Source organism: Sminthopsis crassicaudata, chromosome 5 (assembly GCF_048593235.1).
Source record: "Sminthopsis crassicaudata isolate SCR6 chromosome 5, ASM4859323v1, whole genome shotgun sequence".
In the NCBI taxonomy this organism is placed as follows: Eukaryota; Metazoa; Chordata; class Mammalia; order Dasyuromorphia; family Dasyuridae; genus Sminthopsis; species Sminthopsis crassicaudata.
Window position 1 is genome coordinate 75,799,369 of NC_133621.1, and position 8,284 is coordinate 75,807,652.

Consider the following 8,284-nt stretch of genomic DNA (forward strand, 5'->3'; position numbering starts at 1 on the left):
ATTCTTTGCTAGCCACATCCTGATATCAGGTTATATAGATTATTCAAGTTTCTTGTTTATGTTTTTTCTCCTCTTAACTCCTTCTTAGTTTTAAATCATATTTCTCTTTTATTAATCCCAATTTTAAGGAAAGTTCAGAAGAAAGGGAAATTATTTGAAACTCAAGGTGATTTGAGAATTATATTTATCCACATAATGTGTCCATTTTAAATTTTGCATTTAGAACAAATGGGAAAAAATGCCCAGGTCAAGTCATAGGAAAGAGAACCTTATGTGATGATTCTCTTTGTTTAAAGGGAAATGGAGTCAGTTTGGGAGAGGAGAAGCCAACCTATTATGTAATCAATAAGACAAAAAGCCAACTAATGAGAAGTAAACTCAGATTAATCATGAAAAAAAAAAAAAAGAAGACATTTTCCCTCTATGGAGTCTCAATTATTTTACCATTAGGGAATTGGACTACATAACTTCCAATGGCCTTTTGAATGCTTACATTTCTTGACACTTTGCCCATTGGAATAGAAGATAGATTTAGAGGCCAAAAAAAAAAAACAAAACAAAACAAAACCCTTGGTTTCAAGTTATGACTATGCTGTATAGGAAAACTTTATGCCTTGGTTTCTTCCTTTGCAAAATAAGGAGAGGAGTGGAATAAAGACTCTAAGATCCTCTTCAGCTATAATTCAACAAATCCATAATTCCTATGATTTGCCTTGACCAATTATAATATCTTGTTGCCTTGGTCAGGGTTAGACATCACTATAGACTGGCATACTTTGCCTAGAACATAATGATCAGGGGTAGGAGTGACATTTGCTTCTAAATCTAGGCTCAGAATCTAGTTTAGGCACGTTTATGTGACCTCCTGATGTTGGAGTTCAAAAATGATGACCTGATGAATATTAATCATGAAAAGAACTAACCACAGCACCACGGAGATACCTTTTCATTTTGAGATGAGTGTTGGTCAGTAAGCTGTTCATCTTTTATATGAAACTAGCTGCAGTGGCATCCAGCCAATCTATGGGACCCACCCTCACTCTCTGGGTTTTTTGATATCAGGAATAGTGGAGTCAATAAATCTTCCATGCTTTTCTGTGACCATTTACAGTGCCTTTTATCTTTTTTATGGAAAAATTTTGAGAGGATCTCACAACTTTGCTTTTTCTTTCTTCTTTCTTTCTTTCTTTTTTTTTTTTTCTGGCAGCAGTTCACAGAAACATGCCTCCAACTCTCCTTTTTGACAGGGAATGTAAGGGTGAGATTTTTCAGTTCATGCTGATGCAAAGAGAATTTCTGTTTTTTCCTCCCTCCTTTGTCCTTGGTTCGATTTCAGATACATCTCCCCAATACTCTTCTCTATTCCCTGTCCCTGAAAGATAAATGAAAATTGGTCTTCTGAACAGTGATCCTTGCTGACACCGGGGAAAAAAATTCTGTCAGAGACAACTGTGCCACATTTTGTTCTATAGCATATTTAAAGTATTTCCTAAATTGTTTTGAACTTGCCTTTCATGTTGGATGGCTCTATCCCTTGGCACCACTGTAGTAATTGAGGTCAACAGAAGTGCTTCTGCTGAATGTCAGGGTGGTCTCCAAGTACTGAACATTTAACTCTAGATTCCACTTGTCCTCTCATTCTAGCTTAACTTCATATTGTCTCATTTTTCTTCTGGAGGGCATTAAGAGGAGTTTTAATAGATATTTCATCTTATCAGCACTTATTTCCAACTCTCCTTCCTCCCTCCCTTCCTTTTTCCTCCCCCTCCCTCCCTCCCTTCCTTCCTCCCTCCTTTTCTCACTTCCTTCCCTCCTTCTTCTCTCCCCTCCTTTCTTCCCTCCTTCCCTCCTTCCTCCCTCCCTTCCTTCCTCCCTTCTCTCCCCTCCCCCCTCTGTGTTTCTCTGTATTTATGTGTGTGTCTGTATCTCTTTCTGTCTGTATTACTCTCTGTCCCTTCCTGTCTGTTTCTCTCCCTTTCTCTGTCTCTCTCCACATTCTGTCTCTACTTCTCTCTCTCTCTGTCTCTCTCTGTCTCTCTCTCTTTCTCTCTTTCTCTCTTTTCTTCTCTGTCTCTCTGTCCCTCTGTCTCTTTCTGCCTCTGTATGTTTGTCTCTTTCTGTCTCTTATCTGTCTGTCTCTATCTCTCTGCCTCTCTGTGTGTGCTGATAGTCTCTGCGCATTGTCTCTCTCTTTGTCTGTGTCTATCTGTGTCTGCCTTTGAACATGTCTATTTGTCTTTGCCTGACTCTGTCTGTCTGTCCTCTCTCCCCAACCCCTGTGATTTACCTTTGTTTGTCAGGACTTCAAATCTAAGGTTTCCTATGGGGGAGATCATAGAACATATATATCTATCCAATCATCCATCCATCCATCCATGCATCCATCCATCCATCCATCCATCCATCTATTCATCCATTTATATGAACTCTAGGCCAGGTACAAATCCATATGACCCTGAGTAAGTCATTTAATTTGATTTTCTTCACTTTCCTTATTTATAAAATGATCTGCAAAAGGAAATGGAAAACCAGTAAATTTGTTAAGAAAAACCCAAATTAATTCACAAAGAATTAGACATGACTAAAGCAAGTGATAATATATATGTGCATATGAACCTATATATATATATACATATATATATACACATATATATATCATATGTAATTTCAAAATGTTATAACAGATAACTGTTTAGTTGAAGTAAATTAAATTTGCCATATATAATTTTTAAAAATTGATTACAAATTAATGCAAAGTGTTGAGGTTTCCAAAATACCGTATCTTCCCAACAACCCTGTACTCCACAATGTTATATAGGAATTATTTTCTAAATGTTATAAAGAACTAGACCCCAAAATATTTGTTTTCTAAAAATGTTCTGTTGTTGCCTTTTTCTTTTATTCACAATAATTTCTGTGGGAAAAAGACTCATCTACTTTAAGTTGAACCTTTTTTCAATTAACAAAGTGAAGGAAAATACCTGATGTGGTCTGATTTAGAGACGATGTCTATTAATGTCTGCTTTAAAGTCTCCACATCTGTGATGAGTATATAAGTATGTTGTATTATGTTTCCTAGTGTATACAGTTTCCTGGGGCCAGATAAGTTACAGGCTGGATTCATTTTGGACCTTTTTCACAAGTATTGTTGTCATAGTGGGTTTTGGTGTTGTCATTTTACTCTGTATCAGTTCATATAAATCTCTACAAGTCTCTCTGAATTGAATTATTTCTTTTTTTTGATAGTCTCTTCAATATCCTCCAAAGGATCAGATCCTGTAGATTGGGAACCTTTGTCCTTTATATTCAGTATATGTACTTCAGTGGCTGTTTCTGTGTTTGAATTTTTCTACTGTTCAACTTGTTAGAGAATGAGAGATCCAAATGCCTGACAAATAATTGGTCCTATATTAAGTGCCTTTCAGTGTTATTCTTTCCAGACTTAGAGCATTTTCACAGCTCATTACATCCTATCTTTTTTTTAAAATTAATATCTTTCTGAAGCCCAGTGCTAAACTCACTCAAGTCCAAAGTTATAAAAAACATAATAGGGTTTTCATTAGAGGACAAGTTTCTAGTCAGTCATTTAAATGAAGCAGCTGATCATTTAAAACAGTCAAGAATATACCATTTGGGATTAAAAAGAATAAATCTCATTCAAATGTTTCCTTGATCTTAACAGTCCTTCAAACTTAGATGAAAAAGTTATGTGCGGAAAACTTAAAATTGAGAGGTATTCTATTAAAAATAAAACCATCCCCATCAATCTGCAGTTGGGCACTCCCATTTATAATAAAGACTGGTGAGATTACTATCGAATGTTTACTGAGTCACACCTTTAGATGAGTAAATAACTCTCTAGAATTAAAGAAATGGAGAATGGGCATAGAAGACAATAATACTAATGGTAACAGTAGTAATAGCCAATCTTTACAAAAGTTTCATGTGTGGAAAAAAAACAAAAAAGAAAAACAAAAATACTTTACAGCTATTATATTATCTGATCCTTGCAATAACTCTATGTAATAGATATTCTTGTTGGTCCCATTTTACAAATGAGGAAATGGAGTTTCAGAGAGGCTCAATTGTGTGATCCAAGATCACACAAATAGTAACTACATTAAATGGGTATTTGAATTCAGGTCCTGAATCCAAGTCTAATACTCTTCTACAGAATATTGCTTCCATCTGGATATCTTCTAGTCATGGGTTTCCAGAATGTTAGCATTGGAGGAGACCTCAGAGACCATATAGTTTAACCTGTAGTTTCAGCTCTTCTGCTCTCCTCACCCCACCCCCCAACACACACACACACACACACACACACACACACACATTCTGACAAGTGATTATCCAATAAAGTAAAAAGGACCCATCTTTATTTTCCTAATTCTAATTGTTAGAAAAAACAGTTATAAAAATAGCAGTGGATAGAGCTCTGGACCTGGAGTGAAGAGGACTCATTTTCCCAAGTTTAAATTTATCTTCAAATATTGACTAGCTGTGTGGCCCAGGAGAAATCATTTGCAAAATACTACAATGTCTTTGCCAAGACAACCCTAAATGAGGTTCAGAAGAGTTGGGCACTACTAAAAATGACTGAACAGCAGCAACAAAATTGTTAGAAAGTTTTTCCTTGCTTAAATTTGAATTTTTGCAACTTCTACTTTGGTGCTTTTAGTTTTGATCTCTTAGGTAATACAAAAGAAGCCTCAGTGGTTTCAGAAAAAAAAAAACCTAGAAAGATTTACATGAACTGATGATACTGAGTGAAGTGAACAGGACCAGGAGAACCTTGTAATACACAGTAACAGCAAAATTATATGATGATCAACCTTCATGACTTTGCTCTTTTCAGCAATGCATTGATTCAAGGCAATTCTAAAAGACTTGGGATGGAAAATGCCATCCACATTCAGAGAGAGAACTATGAAGGCTGATTGGGAATCAATGTGTAGTATTTTCATCTTTTGTTATTTGTTTGCTTGCTTTTTCTTTCTCATGTTTTTCCCTTTTTGTCTGATTTTTCTTTTACAACATGGCAAATATAGAAATATGTTTAAAAGGATTGCACATATTTAACCTATATCTAATTGAGTGCTGTCTTGGGGATGAGGGAGGTAAAGAAAAAAATTGAAATGCAAAATCTTACAAAAATGAATGTTGAAAACTGTATTTACATGTATTTGGAAAAATAAAATATTTTTGAAAATAAATAAACAAATAAATATAAAAGAGCCTTTGTCCTCTTGCAAGTGATAACCCTTTGAATACCTGATGATAGCTATCATAAATTCCTCCAAAACTTTTCTTCAAATTAAACATCCTTTTTCTTATCTTTTTTTTCAGACTGGGTTTCCTTATCCTGCCAGCTTAGCAGTTCCCAATATCAAAGATGGTTGCCATAGAATCATCTCCTTTTTATTGTATTAGGTTATTTAAAATTTTTTAATACACATTGCTTTATGAATTATGTTGGGAAAAATCAGAGCAAAAGGGAAAAGATAATGAGAGATATAAAAAAAAAAAACAGGAAAAAGAAGTGAACATAGCATGTGTGGATTTATATTCAGGCTCCTTAGTTCTTTTTCTGGATGCAGATGGCATTTTCTATTCAAAGTGTATTAGGGTTGCTTTGTATCACTGAACTTCTGAGAAGAACCAAGCCTTTCATAGTTGATCATCTCACATTGTTGCTGTTATTCTGTACAACACATTACTGATTCTGCTTATTTTGCTCAATATCAATTCATATACATCTTCCCAGGCCTTTCTATAATCAACTTTTTCATCATTTTTTATAGAACAATAATATTCTATTATCTTCATGTACCACAACTTGTTCAGTCATTCCCAATTGATGGGCATCTAATCCTTTTCCAATTCTTTGCTACCACAAAAAGAGCTGCTACGAACATTTTTGCTCATGTGGGTCCTTTTCCCTCCTTCACGATTTCCTTGAAACATAGACCCACTAATGGCACTGCTGGGTGAAAGGCACAGTTTTATAGCCCCTTGGACCTAGCTCCAGATTGCTCTTCAGAATGGTTTGTATCATTTCAACTTGGCCAATAATGCATTAGTGTCCCAGTTTTCCCCCATCCCCTACAACATTTATTATTATCTTTTCTTGTCATCTTAGGTAGAATGAGAGGTATGCTCATCTCCTTTTTTGACTTCAGCTGGTTTTTTAAAGCAGCTTATTTACTTTTGTAAGACTCAGTTTAGTGAAGAATCTCATTTGATTTTATTCATATGCAATCCAGAACTCATGAAGTCAAATAATCCATCAATCTTAATTTTTTGAGCATCAGATTACAGGCATGTACCACTACTCCCAGCCTTAGATAAAATTCTAAAGTGTACTAGGTATTCCCCATTAAGGCACCCATAATTTCTTTCCATAATACCTAGTTTATCCTCTTTGAAAAATCCAATGCAGAAGAATATTCTTCCACTTTTTGAGGATGAAATTGTCATTTAGACAAATCAAGTGATTATGAGATGTTCTGTTTCCAGGCTTATGCTCTGTTTTTTGAATGTCTCATCTATTTATTTCTTTCAAAATAGTCTGTAGAATAGTCTTTTTTCTGTTTTCATCTTTGTTAATATACACTCAAATATTCTTCATTCCAATTCATGGCTGTAGCTCCTTATTTTTTCATGTTTGTTTTTACTTTTAATATCAAATGCCCTTCCTTTACCTATGCTATTCCTTTTGAATAAAGAATGCTCTGCCAGAGTTAGTTATGATTCCAAGTACTACAAAGTCTCAATTATTACTATGGGATTAAATTTGCCTACTAGTGTTAGGGTCACTAATTCATCTTGTGTGTCTGAGACTACTCCCCATTCCTTCAATATAGCCAGAAGTAGAGGCAATATGGTATAGTGAAAAAAATAGTAGATTGAGTCAGGTGACATAATTTTATACTCTAACTCTGCTACTTGGCTGTGGCCATGACTTTTTACCCTATTTTGCTGATTAGGGAGTCACCAATGCACTCCTTAAAAGTCTTCACATTATAATTTACTCTTCAATTCTATTCTTAGGATCTCCTGTCATTATTATCTTCTCGGCCTTTGTGCCCTCTGGACCCCTGGGCCATGCCATTTGCCCTTTGATTGAATCCTAAAGTGTTTCTCCATTTTTACAGACTATAAACTACTTGAAGGCAGGGATAATTTTGCTTTTCATTTGCATCATCAGCATTTAGGACAGTGACATTTCCCACTGTAGGAACTTAATAAATATTTGCTGACTGATAAAGTCCCTGAAGTTTCCTCATTTGTAAAATGGGGATAATAATTACTTTGGGAGTAACTCACATGCTTCTTGTGAAGCTTAAATGATGTAACACTCTTAAAGGGCTTCAAAAATTTTATACTCTCAATATTACTATTGTATAAAGACACTCAAATCCAAATTGGCTATGTGAATTGCCCAAGGTTATATTAATTAGTGTCAGAACAAAGAAAAGAACCCTTTAAATTTATTTACTTACTGTTCCGTTCCTCTATCTCCTGCCTCATGCTCTCTTTGCTTTATTACTTAAGCACAATCTTTCATGTAATAAGTAGCTTATTGAGTCACTTTGGACACCAGTTAATTAGTGACATTAACAAAATTCCTTCATGAGAGCTGTAACTTTTTCTAAGATGTAATCCTATTTGAAAAATGGATCAAATACCTGTTATGTGTAAGATAAAAGATTGGATCCTAGACCAGATTTATAGTTGGAAAACTATCTACTCTTTCACAATTAAGCATAGAAACAGCTTGGAAACACATTCTAGTTTCCTTTTTTCCCTACCTAGTTTTTCACATAAGAAAAATATGCATAAAAACAGCATATTTAAAAAAAATCTTTCATTTTATGCTTTCATTTTGTCATTTCCTACATAGTCCCTCTAAATTCTTACTTTTCCAGCTTCATTTCTTCTGCTAGAATTGAATAAAACTGTAATATTGTATACAACTTAGTGTTCAAATCCTGCTTTAGCCATAATTTTAAAGGAGGTAGAATTTATCTTTGGATCTCCCCATTCATTGCACAATTTCCATGATGTCTCTAAGAACACAAAAGATAACTTCTCATATAGTGGATATAGTGATATAGTGGATAGAACATGGAACTAGATCCAAGAATAACTGAGTTCAAATACTGCCTCAAATAATAGGTGGCTATGTGTCTCTACATGAGTCATTCAATTTCTGCTGTCACAGTTTCCTCCTTGGTAAAATGGAAATAATAAACATATCTACATCACAAGGATATTGTCA